Source organism: Drosophila miranda, chromosome 4 (genome assembly GCF_003369915.1).
Source record: "Drosophila miranda strain MSH22 chromosome 4, D.miranda_PacBio2.1, whole genome shotgun sequence".
Lineage (NCBI taxonomy): Eukaryota > Metazoa > Arthropoda > Insecta > Diptera > Drosophilidae > Drosophila > Drosophila miranda.
In genome coordinates this window covers 6,130,804-6,152,025 of record NC_046677.1, presented here as the reverse complement: position 1 = coordinate 6,152,025, position 21,222 = coordinate 6,130,804, and the positions used below count along the sequence as shown (strand labels likewise).

At 45.4% G+C, this 21,222-nt stretch overlaps 1 long non-coding RNA gene across 1 annotated transcript in view; it reads right to left on the bottom strand.

The window, feature by feature from the left end:
• Positions 1-2,898: 2,898 nt before the first annotated feature.
• Positions 2,899-21,222, bottom strand: part of LOC108163082 — a 35,810-nt gene continuing 17,486 nt past the window's right edge. Inside the window, exons 6-10 of the long non-coding RNA XR_001775626.2 lie at positions 19,887-19,958; positions 4,914-5,401; positions 3,658-3,737; positions 3,369-3,565; positions 2,899-3,304 (exon numbers count right to left, since the gene is read on the bottom strand). This is a non-coding gene — a long non-coding RNA (uncharacterized LOC108163082). The remainder of the gene's footprint in view (positions 3,305-3,368; positions 3,566-3,657; positions 3,738-4,913; positions 5,402-19,886; positions 19,959-21,222) is intronic.

The window sequence follows — 21,222 nt, the reverse complement described above, 5'->3', positions numbered from 1 at the left end:
CCAAGGCAGGGGCTACGCGGACTACTAGACTCTAGATAGACCATGTTGTTGTTAGGTTTAAGTATATACACGTTTATGCGCTTAGATAATAGATATAAATTGGGTCCACTAGCTTATTATTTATACTAAGTTAGGTTATGATGAATAAAAGTATTGAAAACCCATCCTTGCTGTATCCTGTATCGGGGAAACTATCCCGACTACAAAAAGACGTGGCATGCCCAGATCGGTTCACAAAAAGAGGAGAAAATTAGATATTTTTGATTGGATAAAATGTCCTTGATCCTTGGAAAGGACTCCATCAGATCAAGAATCTTATTCCAATCGCAGGAAGCCATCGCTCGCCCAGATCGGCCTACAAATAGCTGAGAAAACTAAGTAAGGACGTTGGGGGTTGTTAAAGTCCTTTCCCAAGGAACAAGGTATATGTCTGGAGAAAATATCCTTGATCCTTGGTCCTTGATAAGGACTCCATCAAATCAGGGACATTTTTTTGAACACAAGAAGCCGTCGCACGTCCTGATCGGCCCATAAATGGCGGAGAAAATGAATAGTTTTGATCCGTGATATCCTTGGTCCTTGAAAAGGACTTCATAAAATCAGGGATATTGTGCCGATCACAGGAAGCCGTCGCATGCCCAAATCGGCCCATAAAGAGCGGAGAAATTAATATTTGTGATCCTGGATATCCTTGGTCCTTGAAAAGGACTTCGAAAAATCGGGGACACTTTTCCGATTACAGGAAGACGTCGCACGTCCAAATCGGCCCACAAATAACGGAGAAAACAAAACTGGATTATAACTGTCTTTAAAAATGTAGTTCAAGAAATCACCGATGGGGGCGCCACCGTACAAAAGAAAACGAGGGGGAACGTTGTGAGTTGCTGCGGACACCGCATCTCTACATTTATACCCGATAATTAGTCAGTATGGCTCTCCTCCGGCAGACGCCGCTAATATTAAACGACACGACAAAGAGTGCGTGCGAGAGAGACAGAAAATCAGTCTGAGCGCGACGTCGGGCGCTGCGTAGCCACTGAAAATTGATTTCTTGCTTTTGGGTATAAAAATGATCCGATCTGATCCAGATTCAGCAGTCTGATAGATATGGTCGTTATCTATGATTCTGCGTTTTTAGTTTTCTCGAATCTGCAATATTGTGGATGCAACAGATTTTCGTCCTTTGTTGGTGCGGAAGGGGGTGGGGCGAAATTCTGAGATATACGTTTTATAGTGAGATCTAACAGAAGTGCGGATACCAAATTTGGTTACTCTAGCCTTAATAGTTTCTGAGATTTGTGGATGCCCCAGATTTTCGTCCTTTGCGGGGGCGGAAGGGGGTGTGGCGAAATTTGGACACGAAACGGTCAAGGTCCGATATCACAGGAGTGAGGATACCAAATTTGGTTGCTCTGGCTCTTATAGGTTCTGAGATCCTTGAACTCATATTTTGCAATTGGCAAAGCCGACCATGAAACCTGTGTGTTAGAGAGAGACAGAGCGAGAAAGAATGAAATTGTTTTCTTGATTCTGGCTATAATAATTATACGATCTGGTTGAGATTTCACACTCTAGAACATATAGTCATCCTCTACGATTCTGCGTTAAAAATTTCGATTCGTTTCGTATCTTTAAAAATGTAGATGCCACAGATTTTCGTGCTTTGTGGGGGCGGAAGTGGGCGGGGCGAAGTTTTGAAATATTTTTGTAGCAGTAACATATCACAGAAGTCTGGATCCAAAACATTGTTGCTCTAGATCTTATATACTTTGAGCACTAGGCGCTGAAGGGGACGGACAGACAGACATGGCTCAATCGACTCGGCTATTGATGCTGATCAAGAATATATATACCTTATGGGGTCGGAAACGATTCCTTCTGGACGTTACACACATCCACTTTTACCACAAATCAAATATACCCCAATACTCATTTTGAGTATCGGGTATAAAAACTCGCATCAAGCGGCTAAAATCTGGATGGGATACCAGGCGAACAGAAATCAGCAGCAAGCATCTGTAGCGAATTAAAAAAATGGTGCATACTTATGGGGGCTCCAAATTTTTAAAAAATTTTAGCGACCTTCTGCTGATTTCTGTTCGCCTGGTATCTCATCCAGATTTTAGCCATTTGATGCGAGTTTTTTCTTTTGTACGGTGGCGCCCCCATCGGTGATTTCTTGAACTACATTTTTAAATACAGTTATAATCCAGTTTTGTTTTCTCCGTTATTTGTGGGCCGATTTGGACGTGCGACGTCTTCCTGTAATCGGAAAAGTGTCCCCGATTTTTCGAAGTCTTTTTCAAGGACCAAGGATATCCAGGATCACAAATATTAATTTCTCCGCTCTTTATGGGCCGATTTGGGCATGCGACGGCTTCCTGTGATCGGCACAATATCCCTGATTTAATGAAGTCCTTTTCAAGGACCAAGGATATCACGGATCAAAACTTTTCATTCTCTCCGCCATTTATGGGCCGATCAGGACGTGCGACGGCTTCCTGTGTTCAAAAATATGTCCCTGATTTGATGGAGTCCTTATCAAGGACCAAGGACCAAGGATTAAGGATATTTTCTCCAGACCCCGATCCCCGACCCCGATCGGGGCGTGCCATGGCCCCACGTGATCATAAAAATATCCTTGTTCCTTGGGAAAGGACTTTAACAACCCCCACCGTCCTTACTTAGTTTTCTCAGCTATTTGTAGGCCGATCTGGGCGAGCGATGGCTTCCTGTGATTGGAATAAGATTCTTGATCTGATGGAGTCCTTTCCAAGGATCAAGGACATTTTATCCAATCAAAAATATCTGTTTTTCTCCTCTTTTTGTGAAACTATCTGGGCATGCCACGTCTTTTTGTAGTCGGTATAGTTTCCCCGATACAGGATACAGAAAGGATGGGTTTTCAATACTTTTATTCATCATAACCTAACTTAGTATCAATAATAAGCTAGTGGACCCCATTTATATCTATTATTTAAACGCATAGACGTATATACACTTAAACCTAACAACAACATGGTCTATCTAGAGTCTAGTAGTCCACGTAGCCCCTGCCTTGGTTGCCATAGCCGAAGTCCTTGAGAAAGTTGCCGATGGCCAGGTCGAAGGATGATAGCGGCTCATTAGTTTCGGGCTCTTGAAGGGGGTGCGCTTCTGTCCTGCTGGGATACGATTCGGTCTGGCTGGGATAGGACTTCGTCTAGCTCGAACACACCTCGGTAATGCTTGGATACGATTCTGCTTGGCTGGTCGCAATCGGATACGACTCTGTTTGTGGCAAAGCGTAAGGTGCATAAGTCCTCTGTGAAGGAAGATATATTTTAAAATATTTCCACAATTATATGTATGTATACTGATTCACTTACGCGTCTCAAAGCTGAAGCCCAGCGCTTGATTCGGCGGTGTTGTTGATATTCTTGATCCTTGGATAAGGATTCTGACATCCTAGTATACATATGCTGGATTCTCCGCTATTTGTGGCCCGATTTGGGAGTGATAAGGCTTGCTGTGATCAGGAGTACATTCACAATGGCGTCATTATCAAGAACCGCTATTTGTGGACCTGCGATTAGAGAATTTTGTCTCAATTAATGGAGTCCTTAACAAGGTATATACAAGGTAGACAAGTTTTTTTCCACAGCTATAAATACTTACTTTCCTCCGTTATTGTTCTTGTTCTCTCTGGGCGTGCCACAGCTTCTCTTAATCGCCAGAATGTCCTCGATCGTTTGAACCTAGGATATTGCCTCTTTAATGTTATAAATTGATATAAAGCACCTTTTCTTGATCGGGGGAATGTTCCCCCTACATCTCTACATCAATTCTACAATTTGATCTACAATTTCCAATACTTTTACTTCATCAAATTCAAGGGAATAGAATACAATCGTATATAAAAATCCAACTTGTTTTACACATGATGTGAAGTCTTTCTCAGGGTTGGTGTTTCAGGGTGGCAGGACCATAAATGTGTCACCCTGGATGTTCGTGTGTTACGACCATTACCAGCACGTGATGAAAGTGTAGCCATTGGAATTCACTAAAGAATCAAATTGAATTGAGTACGTGTCGTAATGGCCGCCGGGCAGGTCCCAAGCTTAAAGCAATCGCTTCCAAGCTATAGCATATCGGAGAGGCAATGGAAACGTTAAAGGCCGAGCACTGTGGCTCAGGATCTAAAACTGAAAATCCATCAACCATGAAAATCGCAGTCAAGCGTACAAAGCGAGAGGCTGCAGGCAGTCGTCGAGCCCCTCTATAATGTACGAGCACTAACGCTCGGAACCCTCCTCCTCGGAACTCCCTACTTGGGCACAAAGCGCGCGCCTGCTTTAAGGCCATTAATCTTCAATGAAAGGCGTTTAATTTATTTGGTTTTAATTTAAATTTTGGCGCTACGATTTATAGACCAAACTTTGACGTTGCCATACGAGGCGTCGTACTTGTCTGTATTGCAATTTCCCGAACCCCTGCTGGTCGCAGAGTTCCGACTCCTGCTCCTCCAATTTCTGGGGCTGCTCTTGTTATTGTTGGCTAATTATAAATGTGGGACACGAAACCGACAGTTTCAGATTGCGCAGAGGGGCAGAGACGAGGCCCATACAAATTGCTGGTTAAGCAATGATTATGCTCTTGTTAAGGCTATTTTAGGGGCGGGATGGGATCATTAGCATACTAGATGCATCTTGAATTCGATTCATGGCTATTTTTAGTGTGTTATTAATCAATGAAGTATCGCTTTGACAGAAAATATTTGCATAAACGCTATTGTGGCAGTACAAGACCAATTGGTTGACTCTTGTAGGTAATTTGAAAGGGTTTAAAGCTTATTTTAAGTGATCTTATGTTGTGAATTGCTCGACTTTTCTAAAATAAAGACTTTAATTACATTTGACTATGTTTTTCCTTACCTTTGGGCTGACATTAGTGGAGTGGCATGGTGCACTGAAAACTTCAAATCTGCTGTTTAAAGTTATTCCTAAAATACCCTGAGGTACGTACATACATAGAACTGACATATCTGCCCATGGTACCTGATATTATCAATTATTTATATTGAAATTCAGGGGAACAATTTTGCATTGATAGTATAGAGAGAAAGCAGACTGCAACCTAATTACGGAAATAACATTATGCCAGAGTTTCGCATCACCGCCGTGGGGCGCAAACTCTAAACACGATAACGAAAATATTAGAATAGTTAAATGGTTACCAATGTCAAAACCAGGAACTTGTTTGACTAAACTTATAAACATGGCTATGAAAGTAGATATGGATATATATATATATTCAAAGCTCTCCATGTGAGGGACTACTTCCCGGAAAGTAGTATATAGTTTCACTTCCCATGAATCAACGCCATCCGGGTTGCCGCTGGCATGGGATGGCCAAGTAGCTCCTGCAAAAATAAAACATAAGTACATATCAATTACAGGTTTCGTAGGAAAATCTTCCCCTTAGTAGCGCTATATAATCAAATCCTTGGCTTAAATTCTCCCCTTGGTTGGCTTTGCTTCCTGTAATCTAAAAATAGACGGAAACTCAATACTGGAATCAGCCTCTACAAGAGAACAAGAGTGTCCCATCTCATATCCGCTTCCTTTCCACCCAATCAATTGAAATCCACTACGTCATTTAGCCACATTAAGCATACGCCCCGTTTGCCGTGAGCTGGGCGACCTGTCTGTCTTTCCGCCTCTGGGGGAGGACTTTCGGGCCAGGCCTATGTGCGGGTTCTGGCCTGGCTTATTGTTGGCTTTGGGTTAAATATATAAATATCAATTTCGCTTGGCTCGTTGAGGCAGAAAAAGAAATAAAGCCCAGAACTAAATGCTAGCCACGTCGATTGCCAGATCAATTGCCAAAATGTAACGATATGTACGGTAACTATGTGTGTGCGATTGGGTGTGGGGTGTGTTGTGGTGCGGTTGATTCTTCCCCTATAGAACACCAGCTCATCAAGCCACAACGCCCTCAAACAAAACAAGTTGAAAGCTTGGCTGAATGCTGGATGCTGCCACCACTGTGGCTTATCTACAGCTTCGCTTCGATTTTCTGTAGATGGGGCGAGTCTGTGGCACTTGCCCCCACCCGGCCCACTCCCTTACAGCCTTGGCAACGTTCCCAGGGAGCACTCGCAGCCGTCTCCTTCTTTCGCCCACATCGTTGTGGTTATAATTTTGTGGTCTTTTCCATTTTGCGGTCAACTCCAATTGGGATTTAATTTGTACTTCTTTGTTGTCGTTCGTTCGTATTTTATTGTATGCCAACCAGCAACAACAATGCCCCTTGTGGCATTCGCCTTCGACGCTTTCCCATCATTTTCAGTTTTCCCACAGCATCAGCACCCCCTCAATCTCCGCTCCCGCCCCCTTGATCGTGTATAGCCACCCAGCCACCCCGCCACCCACCCGTATAACCATTCCATGCGCGAGTTTTTGAGTTTGAGCCTCGAACCGAAAATTCAATTTTTGTTTGGGGGCCTGTTCCGGTTGTATAAATGTATCTGTATGTGTGCTTTTGTGTATCTGTATCTGTATCTGTGTGTGTGTGTGTGTGTGCTTGTGTGTGTATTGTAGGGAAATGCAAACCGAGTTTATCCACTCGAACTGTTAATGGGCATTTTGTATTTTATTTAATGTGAAAAGTTTCTGCTGAAAATATTTTCGGGCCCCGGTCCTCAATTGTGAAATGCTCTACCTCTAGCCCTAACACTGCCCCTCCCTCGCCCACAATTTCTGTGCGCCACCCCTCCTCTATCATCCCCTCAGTTGTATTGTTGTTCTGGCAGAAATCTGTTCCGAGAAGAAAAGTTTATATTGTAATATTTTAATATTGTTGGCTTGTAATTCAAGCGATTTAATTAGCCATTATGCGGGGATGAGTGCGGACCCTCCGAGAGAGGGAGAGGGAGGAAGAGAGCTAGAGGGGTCCACTTAGAAACAAATTAGAGCAATGCTCGGCTAAAGACGATAGGCTACAGCATTGTCAACTCTGCTGAGTCTCCCAGTTATGAAAAAACGATTTTCATCCTTATTCTCCAGAACAGACTTTCCCCATTAGGCAAAGACTTTCCCCTTGGGAATAGGCCTTGAAGGGGAATTCTGGCCTTTGAGCAGAGCAAATTGAAATAAATTGTAGAATATTCTATTGTTGGATGGTTTGAGAGTGATTTCAAATAACTTTTATAGTCATTTATTGATAGCATGTGAAAAATTTCACAATTTCCCTGAAAACTCAATGCCTGTCAAGGTGTATCTTTAAATATCTATCCCCTCAAGGGGATCCTTTTCTAATTTGACGCTTCCTCTGCATGTGGCGACAAACTGCTCAAGTTAACAAATTGAAAATGAAAGATGAGTAGAGGCAGGACTAGAAGCCGGAAAAGAGAGGGGGGTACAGGAGGATTGCTTTCCACCAAAATGCAACCATGTGTGGCAGGCAGGCAAATCAAACATTAACTAGTTGTTGGAAGAGTAATCCCAGGGACCTCCGCTCCACCTGCTGCCTGCACCCTGCACCCGTTGACTTACAGGCAAATGAACACGTTGAAATTTTAATAAGCCAGCAACCAACGACATTTGCCAGCCAATTTGCAACTGCAACAGGAGCAGCGGGGGGACAGGGGCAGCAGAGGGAGAAACCAGGCAACAGCAGAAGCAGAAGCAGCAGCAGCAGAACAGTTGACGAAGACGAAAAGTGGCCCTGGAATATATAGAGGATGTTGGGATGGGTCGAATTGGTGGCAGGTTAGGGGCGGAGGGGAGGTGTAGCTAATAGAGTCCACACACTCAGAAAAACAATGGCCAACATTTGGAATTTGTACAGATTACGATTCAGTTAATGGACCAAAGAGAAAGAGAGAAAGGAATATCCTTTCCAGAGGCGTGTCTGCAACGTTGGCTATTTACGAGATGGAAAATGGGATAGAAAACACCCAGATGTATACCACGAGCGTGAAAAATCAGGCTCAAACGTTGTTTTACAGAATAGTCACTGTTGGAGAGTATCCCAAACATTTCGTACAGTTTCTTGCTGTGCAGAGACCCTGTACGTTGTCTGGCTGAGTCGGAGGCTCAGCTGTTGGGCGCTTTTAATAAGGTGGCAGCCACAAATTTTCGCGACGACGTTGACGATGGCATTGCATGTTGTGCCAACGTCCAAATTAGAAAAGTCGCAAAGAAAAGCAAAGCAAACAGCAGGCATCAGGCAGGCAGGCAGGCAGGCTGGATGCCAGTGTGGAGGCAGGGCTGTGAGGCAGCAACCAGGGCTTTGGGGCAGTGCCAGGCATTAGAGGGGAGCCAAACCAACTGCGCCGGAAATCAAGTGTCACGTGATACATGCAACAACCACGTGCGGCTATAAATTGCATGTGCCGAGGCTGCAGCAGCAGCAGCAGCAGCAACAGCAACCAGAGGAAGTGCAAGAGAAACCAGCCTGCCAGCCTGAAGGACTCTCCTTCCCATCCATGTGTGTCTCTGCCTATGTGTACGGGTGTCTGTGTGTGTGTGTTCTCCTGCGTGCGAGTGTGTGTGTTATGTTACTAATTATCTGACGGATTAGCTTAATTGGTAACAAGTGCACTTGCAGCCAACACACTTCACGAGCGAGACTCTGCGGCCAAACTACTCGAAAGTGGCATTAGCCTACTTTTTTTTGGGATGAGAAGGGTCTCTCCAAAAATTTTGGCCTCCAAGGGTACGAGTATGTGTACTCGTACATATATACGTATATAAAGTGTAGGGGCTGGTATGGGTGTGTGCATATGATGTGTATGGGCATGCAGGAGCTTAGCCAGCGATGAGGACGTTGTGGCAGTTCAGCAGGCCAGTTATAATTTTCACAGCCAAAACTGGGCTTAAAAACTTTTGTGGTACTCCGAGAGAGGGTCCTAAAGGGTCTACTGGAGAGGGTATGTACGGGGGCCAACACAAAAGCGGACAGGTCAACAAGTCGGCGAATTGGTCAGCTCTAGCTCCAGCTCCAGTTCCTACTGCAGCTCCTCCTGGCTCCCACCTCCCATCTCCAGCTTGAAGCCGAGATACGAGTAGGGGTATGGGTACGGGCCTGGTCTGGGTAATGCCGTGGTTGTGGTCAAATTGAAGAGCTTGGGACTGGACCGGCAGAGATGCGGATTAGCTGGCAGTCACAGTTTTCGATTCACATTTTGGGGATTGAAAAGTTTACTAATTTGTGAAAAGGGTGTACTTTTTGCGACTTTTAAGCTACTCGCAGTATAGAAAATAAAACTAAATGAGATTATGTACAGTGATAGTTCGCTTGGTGGACAACTAAGCTAGGTAACCCAACAAATTTTGGGAATATCTTTACTATTGTAACACATAAACCCCTGACCTATCAGAAGACCTTAATTATCAGACACTTTAAGTCTTCCCAACCTATGATTCACCACAAGCCCTAACATTTCAGAGCTTTTAACTCTCCTTCCTAAACAATTATTCATCAAAAAGGTTGCTAATCACAAAATTGTTTCCCATAAAATGCGGCTACTTAGCACCTGGCAAGTGGCACTCTTCTCGAACTGTGGGTTTCGAGCTCCCAATAATTCTCCTACTATGAATAACTCAATTAAAACTTGAACCATTCTGAGCCAAATCACAGTTTTATGAATGCCACACTCCCAGGTCGCTCTTTGTCGCTGTCTTTCCTTCTCTTTCCTCTCTCTGGCTGTCTGTCTGCCAAATGAGATTCCTGCCTCTCGGCTGATGCATATTGCCCATTGCCTGTGGTCCTTGCCTTGTCCTGGTCCTGTTACTGTTACTGTTGTGAATCCTTTTCCTGTATAGACTGCAACACCTTCGGACCAAAGACTTAATCAAGTTGACCCCTTCCCAGAAAGGTAACCAGGGCAACCGGTAGCAGGGCTCAGATCTAGCAATGAGAACTAGGACCTGCTCTCTCTTCCTTTCTCTTCGCTTCGTTTCGTTTGGTTTCTTTTCATAGCTCTCTGCATCGGCCTCTTCTTTGTCCAAGTTGTTTATTGACACTTTGTTATGTGCTGCAAATGACAGTCGGGACACATGGAGAGTGTCCAGGGTCCTGTCGCCTGCTTCCTGCTTCCTGCTCGTTTTTCCATTTTCTGGTTTTTATTGGGGAAATTTTGCTGAGCTGGTTGGGTCCGTCTGCCCTTCCCTGGGTCTGCTCTGGTCTGGTTGGGTGCTTGTAAAGTACAGAACACAAACCCGAATTAGAATCGAATCAATGCAATTGACTTGGACGTGCATGGGAAATACGAATGCAAAGTTCTGGCAAACTCTCCAGTCCCCTTCCCCATCCCCACTCACACTCAGAGATCCTGTGTTGGATGCTGTATCCCGGATGGTGGCCGAAGGGCAAATTAATTGATTGCAATATGATTGATGACATTGCCAGACTGCGACTGCGATTCGCAATCATTTATTAACGAATCTGCTCAAGCAGCTTAATGAAAGTTTGCCCAACGTTTCCGTTTCTATCTTGAGGTCCAGTCCATCCTCAGATCGGATTCTTTCACCATTCCGATTTTGATTTTGATTCCGCTTTCCTGCTCTGCACTGCCCTGGCCAACCGATTTTCTTTATGACTTTGGGCTAGGTTTTTCAGGGGCGCGTTGAATCTTGTTTTATTCATGTCCGCTTCTCTTGGCCCGGCTCTGGGCCTTGGCTTTTCATGTGCTTCGCTTTTCATTGTTTGCAGTTTTTCTTTTGCACACGCCACGGCTTAGCATGAATAGTAAATAGCCCCTGCCCCCAGTCATCCCTCTCTGCCACGTCGTTCTCTGCTGCTGCCACTGCAGCTTAGAGGGGGGCCGCCCAAAAAAAATACAAGAAAGTCGGACTGCGTTCAGAGATCGAAGCATTTGATACCCTTCAAGATGCAATATCTATATGGCAACGGCTAGCCATAGGTGGGTGCTACATTCATCCGATTGGGCTGAGAATGCTACTCAAAAGCTGAATACCCCCCCGTTAGGGTATCAAATATATGTAGAAGCAGAAGCGAAATTTGTGAAGAGCAAAGTCTGTGCAGTTTGTGAGTTGCGCTGCTTCTTTCGCATTTGCTTTGATAAAATATTGATTGCGGTCTGCTTGGTTCTGCCGCTGCCCTCGCCCCCCCCCCCCTCCCTGTGCTGCTTCCCCCTGCGCTTTCTAATGCTCAACATGCGTGTCAGGCTTCAGTCTTCCCCTTCCCCTTCCCCTTCCCCTGCAGTGGTACAGCTTATTGTTTGTGGTTTTTATTTTCATCACAAGCAACACTTGCAACAGCTTCCCCCACGAAGAAGCAGCAGCAGTTCCCCTTTGCCCCCAAAACAGCAGCTGTGTGTGTTTGTGTGTGTGTGCCGCAGAAGGGGTTTCAAATTCAACTTCAATTTTGATGGCTACACTCAGAAATAAATAAATAATTTAATAAATAAATAAGATTTTTGAATCCAAGATGTATATAGGATGTGCCCCACTTTTCCTTATTTAAATTTAAAGTCCAAATTGATATTTTCACAATTTGTTACTTAAATAAATTGTGTCAAGATGTTAGGCCCTGCAAAATCTATCCCCCAGGGGTTAAGTCGGTGCTTTATTTCTGCTCCTCACCTTTGAGCCGACACGCACGCAGAACGCAGTTCCGAAAAGGGGAGCGTGGAACAGGGAGATTCCAGTTTTCAGCTCCCATCGAAAAACAACGCCCAGTGGATTTGTCCCTGCCCCTGTCCCTGCCCCTGCTGCTGCCCCTGCTGATGCTGCAGTTGCTCCAGAAGGCCCAATGTTCTGTGCGAAATAGGCGAAAGAGCCAGCAGGCCAGCAGACACCGAGACAAGGAGACAACGGCAGCGACAACGTCAATTTCATACATATTCAACTGCCTGGAACCGAGCTCCGCTCCGCTCAACTCAAGCGAACTGATGTGTCGACTGGGTTTTGGGGCTAGGGATTGGGCTGCTGGGTCCTTCCGCTGCTAGTCCTGGACTTTTCCTGCGATTGCCGCTGCCACTGCTGCTGCTGCTGCTACTGGGATTTTGCGGCAATTTCAAATACAAATTGCAGTGTTTTTATGGCTACAAATGCCTTTTTTGTCATTTTTTTACACTCTTTTTCTGGGACGTACTGGGTACTGGGATGTATGTATAGTACGATGTGTTGCTGGTGTTGTAAGCAGCGACAGTTTGAACAAGGGTCTCAACGAGAGGCAGCAGCACCAGCAGCAGCAGCATACGAACGGATTTCATTTTAACAGTTTCAGCAACGTTAATCCCCAATACCCAAATGCAATCGCTTGTCTGTTGGTGGTCGTATCGGCCCTCTGCCACCCCCAAAAGGCCAGGGCCCTGGGCCAGGGATTTATGGGGAGGCGTAAAGCGTTTTCCCCTCCCTCCACTCGAACCAGAGTCAGATTCAGATTCAGAACCAGACCCACAGCCAGAACATATGCAGGCAGCCCTACAACTGTCCCCGAGTCTTTTGTTTAAGCCGCGCCAGCAAGAAGCTACCACTAAAAGCCGCAAAAAACATGCTGAAATTGTCAGCGAGGGCACAGATTTCTGTTGGTATTGGGTTCACCAGAGAAAAGTGCTGTTGGGAATACGCAACTTAAAGGTTCTGTTAGTCATCACTGCAGCCCAATGATACAATCAGATACGAGAGGAGACATCCCTTAAATATATGACCAGTAAGAAATATTGAAATCAATGAGCATCACGATACAGATAGACAGTCCTTATGGCAGGCTAGTGTGAACCAATATTGAGCTATCACTAGTTCCCACAAGAACTTAATTTCATTCCCAAAAACCCAAGTTTGAGAGGAAGAAAGTCAAATTCCAAAAAAAAATTTAATTTTCATTTGTGCCACAAAAAAAAAAAAGTATCAATTGCTATTCCCAAAGTGAAACTGAAATTCGCTTAGACATCTGGCCCGAAAATTTTCAGATAAATTGTGCTTTCCTGTGGGAAAAATTGCTATTTTGTGTTGAGGTTTTGGTGTCAATTTAGGTGACATTTGACTTAGTTGCAGGAGGTCAACGCAATTGAGTTTTAATTGCACAATTTGGCTAGAGAGATGCTGCTCAAATTTAATGGTTAGTCGATGTGTTTGCTGTTTTAGTTAGCCTCGGTTGGCCGACACGTCAACAGCAACCAGGGCACCGGGCACCGGGCCGAAACTGGATGTTGGCCAGAAAGTTCTCAGTCTCTCGATTAAGACGACAAACGAACCACATCAGCCAGTTATAAACCTTTTGGCTCTGTGGATTTTGATGATGATGGGGTCATACCACCCCGGCTCCTACCTCTAACCTCTAACCTCTGTGCTCTATCGTCCTACCTCCTTTCGGCCCGTCTCCATGGATGCTTGCCCTGCTTGGCCCCGCTTTGCCGAGCTTTCAGGCTTCCAAACTGTATAGCCGGCCTGTCGTCTAAGGGGAAAGGTCGATGAGATGCCGTCTGCCGATTACGATGGGCGATGATGGTGATGATGATGATGGCTGCTGCTCTGATGACTGTGACTGTGACTACGACAGCAACAATACGCAATCTACTGCTTGGAGATGAGCAAATCTCTCGATTCGGCTAGTGATTTTTTATGGAGAAAAATGTGACTGAGGGGGCACATTAGAAGGGGATAAACGCAATAGCCATTTCCCATTGATGAACGCTATTTTATCAGGGACCCAATCTAAATAAATGGGAGAGGGTTAATGAAAGATTATTTCCAGGAAATCAGTGGTAGGACAGACCACATCTTCCATTGGTGGGGCGATATATAAATATATAAAATTAAAGGGAAAATTATTAACCAATAAAGAGAAACTCAACTCAAGGGTTTATTTTCATAGCCCAAGTTCCCATCAATAGAAATGAGTCCAGGCAGTGACTCAATCACCGGTGACACATTCCTCTTGCTCATCTCTGGACAAGCCATTCGGTAATCCCCAAACCCCTCTCAACCCAGCCTCGTGCCACTCCACCATCGTGTGAATGTTGCTTGCATTTGCATATTCTCTAATTTGGCTAGTTTGGCAATTGCGGCCGATTTTGCAAAATGTTATTTGCCATGGGCGCCACCTCCTGACCAGGAGCCATCGGAGCCACCCGACTGGCCCCCCCCTTCTGTCTTCTGCCAACTATGCAGCCAGCCGCAGCCGAATGGCTTCACAAGTATTTAGTCTATGACGAGTTGAGTGGTTTCAAGTGGTTCCCCATACTACCTTCTGCTCGTCTCCCTAGTCAGCCTCCCTGTATGTACGAGTATGTACGTATGTATATTTATCCTCCTGGCCATGTGCTATGTTTCGTGTCGTGTGAATTTGTTTAGTTTCGAGTGATGTAAAGTCGGCGGCAAAGAGCAGTGGGGCAGGAGTTTGTTCCACTTCATCGTGCTACCACCTGCGGCAACTGCGGGTTAGGGTCGGATCGGATCTTTCCCCCTTTGCTCTGTTCGACTATTTTTCTACTTGATATATGGGGTTTTATTTTATTAAAATCCCTGACTTGTTGTACCATTGCGGTGTTCAGCCAAGCCAATCACATTATGAAGGCAACCAATTTTAATTACGGCCATTACAACAACTGGGCAAAAATCCGAAACAAAAATAACCACAAGGAAGAAGGTGGCAGGAGGCAGGAGGAGGAGCAGCCGCAGCAATAATGGCGAGGCTGAGCCCTAATGCCTTCTGGCCAAAACTCATTTGGCCGCGTTAAAGTAATTACGATTTATAGGCCACAAAAATCCGTAACACAACATAAATCCAAATGAGCCAGCATTTCTCTCTCTCTCTCTGTCTCTCTCTCTGCCGTTCTCTCTCGCTGAGGGAGTTAAAAAATTTTAACCACACACAGAACGAGTACTACGACAGTACTGACAGAACCAGGCGACACCTGACCCCACCTTTTGGTGGTGTCTTTATTACTTTGTCAAGGCAACGTGCGATAAATAAATAAATAAATGCCGCCTAACAAGCCGCAAAGTTGGATCAAGGTATGGGGTGCTATGGGGGACTATGGGGGGCTATGGGGGGCCGGTAGGTTGTTAAGGGGAGTCAAGCGAAATTTGTTGCAATTCATTGACTTGGCGCAAAGGCGCAAACATAAATTTCTGTGCCACGGGCTGTAAAATATCGACAGCAGCAGCAGCAGCAGTGGAGGCACTGGCAGTGGCAGTGGCAGCAGAACCCCAAAAACAACAAGAAAAATCAAGAAATATTAATGACTTGAACGAACAGTCGATACCCTCACCAATAGCCGACCATAATTAATGGCCAGTGGATTAATTAAGAGCAGTTTCGTTTCTCCATTTCTGCGTTTCACTAGCACTTGTGTATATTTCACACTTATTTTTCAAGCCATTCAATGTGGCACGAATAGGTATTTATACACTTTGGTGAATATACATTCTCTGGGATAATCAAAGTTTACTGCAGGAAACTCTAAATGGTGTGGAAAGTGGCTAGATCTCGCAGTAGTGGAATGATTTTGTATTTATTTAAGTGTATGGAAGGATAGATTATAACAGTACGAGGAGGTCCGACGAATGGACGTTTCCTATAGAAGAGCACGCTTTCAGCTCCATCTATTCTCGCATAACATATATATTTATCTCCCATCTAGGATATATCTGGTCGAATGGGATCAATCGCTAAAGTTCTGTGTCTGTTTCCGCCGCCTGACGAGGGTGCTTGATTCTCCATTCCCTGGAGGTCAATCAATCTGTTCCCCTGAAAATTTCCACTTGACTTGCTCCATTTATGCCCGACAAAAGTCGTCACAAAGTGCCCATACCCTGTCCCCCGGCGAGTGTACAAAACAAACTTAAATGCCAGCATATTGTAAATTTATTGGATTGGGGACATCGTGGCGGTGTTCTGGGCTTCTGAGCTGGGCTCTGGCATGGGGCATGCGGCATGGGACATGGGATAGGGGGAATGAGGCATGTGGCATGCGGCCTAAGAGTCAGGACTGCCTGTTGGGTGACATGTGCAGAGAGGGCAATCAGGCGATGGCGATGGCGATGGCGAATTGCGATTACGATTACGATTGCGTTTGCGATGGCAATGAGCTTCTCAGCAGCAGAGAGAAGCAGCGGAAGGATATAATATAAAATGTTGCCTACATATGGGGGCAACATTTGCCCTTGCAATAAATAAATGTTAGAAACGGAAAAAGAAATCAAAAGTCGAATTGAAATCGTTCTGCTAGTAGTGCGGAATGTAGGTTGCGAGATTAATGGAAACGAATGAAATCTCTCATAAAGAATGGTCCTATAAACACTTACAAATCTTAAAATAAATGTGTACAGAAACTGCTGTTGAAATATGTACATGTTTTCTATTTTTTCATTATTTATGGAGGAAACGGAGGGCTCTTCGAGTACAAATCTCAAACATATTGAATGCCTTTTAATATTAAATGATGGCTAAGCCGAATTCGATGGTAAATCTAGGAAATCCTTTGCTTTTAACACTGGTGTAATACACTTTATTTTTTAAAAACATTTGAAACACACATAAAGTAGCCTTCTATATGGGTCAATTGGTTAAGTTAAATTTACTCTTTCGGCTGATGGTAGAAACCTTTTAAAGGAATGTATCTGCGCTCTCGGCTCTCGGTAATATTCACCCGACCCCATTTGGCCGGCACATCTTATTAGTCTAACCCATGCCCCATCTACCCTCCCGCTCCCAGGAAGAGGCCATCATTTGGCTAATCTACCCTCTTCAGACACTTTATAGGGGGCCATGCAGCAGCCAACCCGACAGCCACCCAAGGGCGGATGACCAGCCCCCGAATGACCTTCGCTGACTTCGATGGAGCACAGCACGGCACGGCCCGGCACACGCTGTTTAACTATTTGTCTGCGGCTCAAGAGGCTGATTCAAATGTTTAGCCAAACGCTGAAATGTAAATCGTTGCCAGAGCAGCAAAAAATCTATCAACTTTGAGACAGAGACAAGAAAACGAGATAGGGACAGACACAGAGACAGAGACAGAGAGAAGGGAGTGAGAGAGAGAGAGAGAGAGAGTGCTAAAGGGAGAGAGCTCTCACCTAATTCTTCTTCAACTGCTGCTATTTCTGGCCTGCCGTATTTCACGCCTCGCTGCATGGCTGAGGTGACTGTGGGGGGTGGCTGGGGGGTAGCTGCCGCAAGGACGGACCACCCGCTGGCTAGCAAAATGCCTTTCGTTGTTCTTGCTCGCCGTTGACATGCTCACCGACGGAGGAGGACTAGTTTCTAAAAACTTTTCTTGCCCATTGTTCAAACTTTTTCCCAGCCACCCATCACTCACGCCCTAAAACTCAATCCTTTCTCCATTCCACAGCAGCCCCATTCCACAGACCCATTTCCATTCGCATTCCCATTCCCATTCCCAGAAAGCAGCGCGAATTCAGAGATTAGTCTTCCACTTGGATAAATCTGCAGCAATGGGCGGCAAAGTTATGGCATTCGAAGAGTGTCTGGAAACAGAGAGCGGGGACAAAGGACACAGGACACAGGAGCAAAGCGACCAACCGAGGCGATAGCCACCATGACTACCTCTTCCACCTGTCCAGAGGCAATTCCTGTGGACCGTCAGCATTCTGCTACCCCGTATTTGTGTCACTTTATTTGTATTAATGGCACTCGGGCATCCTGCGGCGCAGCTACAATAAGTAATTTGATCGAGTGGCAACGACTCCAGACTCCAGACTTCTAGACTACCAACAGCGAACAGCGGACTGCGGACTGCCCGTCGAGGCAGCAGCAGGCTCAACGCACTTTGGTCCCTCCCCATTCTGGGCCCGCCTCTGGATGCTCCTCTGTCCAATGCATTGTGCATTGGCGAAATGAATTTTTAGAAGATGGCAGAAACGAATAGCAGACCAGAAATGGCGCAAAAACGAGACCAAAGAGAAGACTGAATGCTCTCGAGGGTCCTGGCACTGGCACTGACTCGAATCGCTGTTCAGACAGACAGGGCTCTGGGATAAGTGGAGCAGCAATTGGTTTGAAGCTGGGGTTATCATGAAGCGGGCTTGAAGGATGCTTCAACTGAAGATAATTTCGATTGGGAACCACTTTCCACGAGAACTTTGAGACTGTTTAAGCGACTCGAGGAGGGCTTCTTTCGGTATTAGATTGAGATTCTACTTGTTACAGCGAAATAAATAAATTGAAGGAGCCAACTAGAAAATGCATCAAAGTGCTGCGTGATCGAAGCATAAGGAAATTCTAGCTATATTTTTGGTGGGAATGGGAACTCTATTTGCTAGGAAATCAATAATTTATGGGAACCGCAACAACATTTCAATTAGTACTCAATCCACGCATAAGTGATCAGGAATATCTGCACTTAGGATAGTCCTCTCCCATATCTATGTGTCCCCTTATCAACCTCATTCCATAGCTAATATACCCCCCAAAAAGACAGACCAAAGGACAATCGAATCCATCCGCAATGGCGACTAAAACTACTAGCCAAAGGAGCTGGGGGAGGAGTTCCACGACGGGGCAGCCTAGGGATTCAGGATGCAGAAATTTTGAACATCTAGGAGTAACAACGGCAGCCGAGTGCAAGGGATTAAACACTCTAGATTTTATTAGATGGAACCCAGTGAACAGCAAACGAAACGGAATTTTGCAGCGCCCACCGTTTATGTCCATCCAGCCCCACCCCATCCCACTGGTCCTTTAAGCTTCCATCCCATCCGCACCCGTTCCCTCAAGGTCCACACGAACATCATAAATTCTGTGACAAATGCAGGTACAAAGTGCTTCCCAGTGGCAAACTTTTGCTTGGCCAAGATAAGGCAGAGATTCCAGCTGGAGCCCACGCCGGGCAGGATCCTCTTTTCGGGCCTGGTCAAACATAATTGCCAAAACTTTAAGCTCTCCCTCTCCGGCTCCGGCACCGGCAACAGCTACGTCTGTCTTCCGCCCTGTGTCGAGTTGGGTGAATTTTAATACCAATTGATTCGAGATTTTCGCAAAATATTTGCATTAACTTGTCAATTCTCATGAGAGAGGCCTAGGCCAGGCCAGGGCCTGATTAGCTGTCATTGTGCATTCCAGTCAACAGAGGGGAAACGGCCTGCTTGTTCGCCTGAGCACTGAGAGGAGGCTGGCCATATGAACCCAGGAAAACTGGAGAGCTGTACAGTGAACACATGCCATAACCGCACAGTGCTTTTATCCAGTATATTTAAATGAAAGCTGGATTGTTGCGACTCTTTGTTACAGTGAACTTTCCTGTACTTGGTATTTGGTATATTGTGGTCGCAAGTTCTCAGTTTCCGCCTTGTTTTGTAAGACTGCATAATATTTTCAGTTTAGGGTAGGCGACAGTTGTGGTAACAAGTGACTTGAGCTGGTTTTGTTATTGAAATGAGCCACAAACCCATACACACATACACACACCTATTCACGCACTCCGCAGTCACACCGATCCACAAACACAGCTGCAGATAGACATACAGATACACCCGCAGATACACTCATGCACAATGTCTATATGGATGGTGGCGGGGTAGGGGTGGGGGGTGGGGTAGGGGTTAGGGGGGATTGACACTCGCACGCATGCATAAGTAAACCAACATAAACATTTGCTCCAACGCCGAGTATAAAATGGCATAACAAGCAGCAAACCACACACAAAAGCAGGCCACCGGAGGAATAAAAGCAGGCGGGTACTACAGGGGAACGAACGTATGTATAATATTGTATGGCACCCATAGATCGAATTTTATGATACCCTATTAGCGGATAATTGGGGCAATTGGGAGATGAGTACATGGCAGGCTTAACGAGGATATTTCTCAAGTTCTAGGGGGATCATCTTTCGACGGCAGAAATGAGAGGATTTAATAAAGGGGGAGCCTACTTGTACCCTTAAAAAGGGAGCTGTTGTGGCTTGAACTTACCGAAAACTGTGTGTCTTGAATATCCAAAAATAAATCCATTTATCGTAGGTGATGAAAAGAATCGTTTGTTATCTGAAATACACAATAAAAATGAAGCAATTGAATATATATTTTGTTAAACCCGAAAATATTCCGTTAAACGTAATAGAATTTCCTGACATGAAACTATGAATAATGCTGAAGGGTTCTGCACAGGAGAGCTTTTGCTACAAAGGTTTAAGTAAAAAGTTCCTTTCAAGCTGTTTACAAACAGGGAATACCCTTCATTCCTTTGAGTGCACGAAAAACCGCAGTTGGGAGCCACAAATTTTGTTGCTGCGCATTGCTGATGCTGCTCCAACTGTTCCTTCTGTTCCTGCTGCTCCAACTGCCTCAACAGCTCCGCTCCTGTTGCCCATGTGGCTGATACTCGTACTTCTTCTGGCTTCAACAGTGGCTTCTGTAGCTGCTGCTGCTTCGAGTGGGGGAAATTGCTGGAAAAGCTAGGCTGCTGCCGCCATCATCATCTTCGCCTTATTACCGCAGCTTTTCTTTTGTGAGTTGCAAGTTGCTGGTATTGTTGCTGCCACTGTGCGGCTGCCACTGCGACACCTTAACGAGCTTCTGCTGCTGTTGTGTCAGGTGGGGCGTGGGCCAAGTGCTCGCATTCGATGGGGGTGAAGGACCCCTCCTGTTTTTCTTTTCTCAACTGGCCATGCAATTAAATTGGAACCAGCCAGCACACAGTTCGATGCATGCTACATGGCATCTAAGCAATTGACAGGTTGCACTTGAAGGCTGACACGTCGCACACACGTCACACAAACAGGCGTTCAACTCAGGAGCGAGAGATAGAGCAACACACACACACACACACACACATACAGGCGAGTGCACATGCAATCAATTAAATTCGTTGTAAATTCAACGGCTTATCTGCCGTAATCAATCTTAATTTTCCACTTGACATGCATCGCCGAGGCAAAGGAAAACGGAAAGGCAAAGGCAAGGCTGGAGAAGAAAACCATCTCGACTCTTCTCTCCCACTCGAGGGATCCCCAAGGCACTCGAGTGTGAGCAAAAGAGAGGGAATGGGACGGACGGACACCGAATACACACTGCGTATACGCAACCTGGCCGCCCGATGCTTTACGCATTTTAAATCAAAAATACATTTCCGGCTGCCGCCACACAAAGAATTCCATGCCACAATTTACGAGTGTAGGCCCCAAATAAGAGAAGAGTGTGCATTGCAATCCAAAGTGCACTCGAGACAAATGTAAAATAAAAATCGCAAAAATGTTTAAACTCGGTATAAAAGTGGGACAGTTCCTCGGGACTGGGACTGGGACTGGGC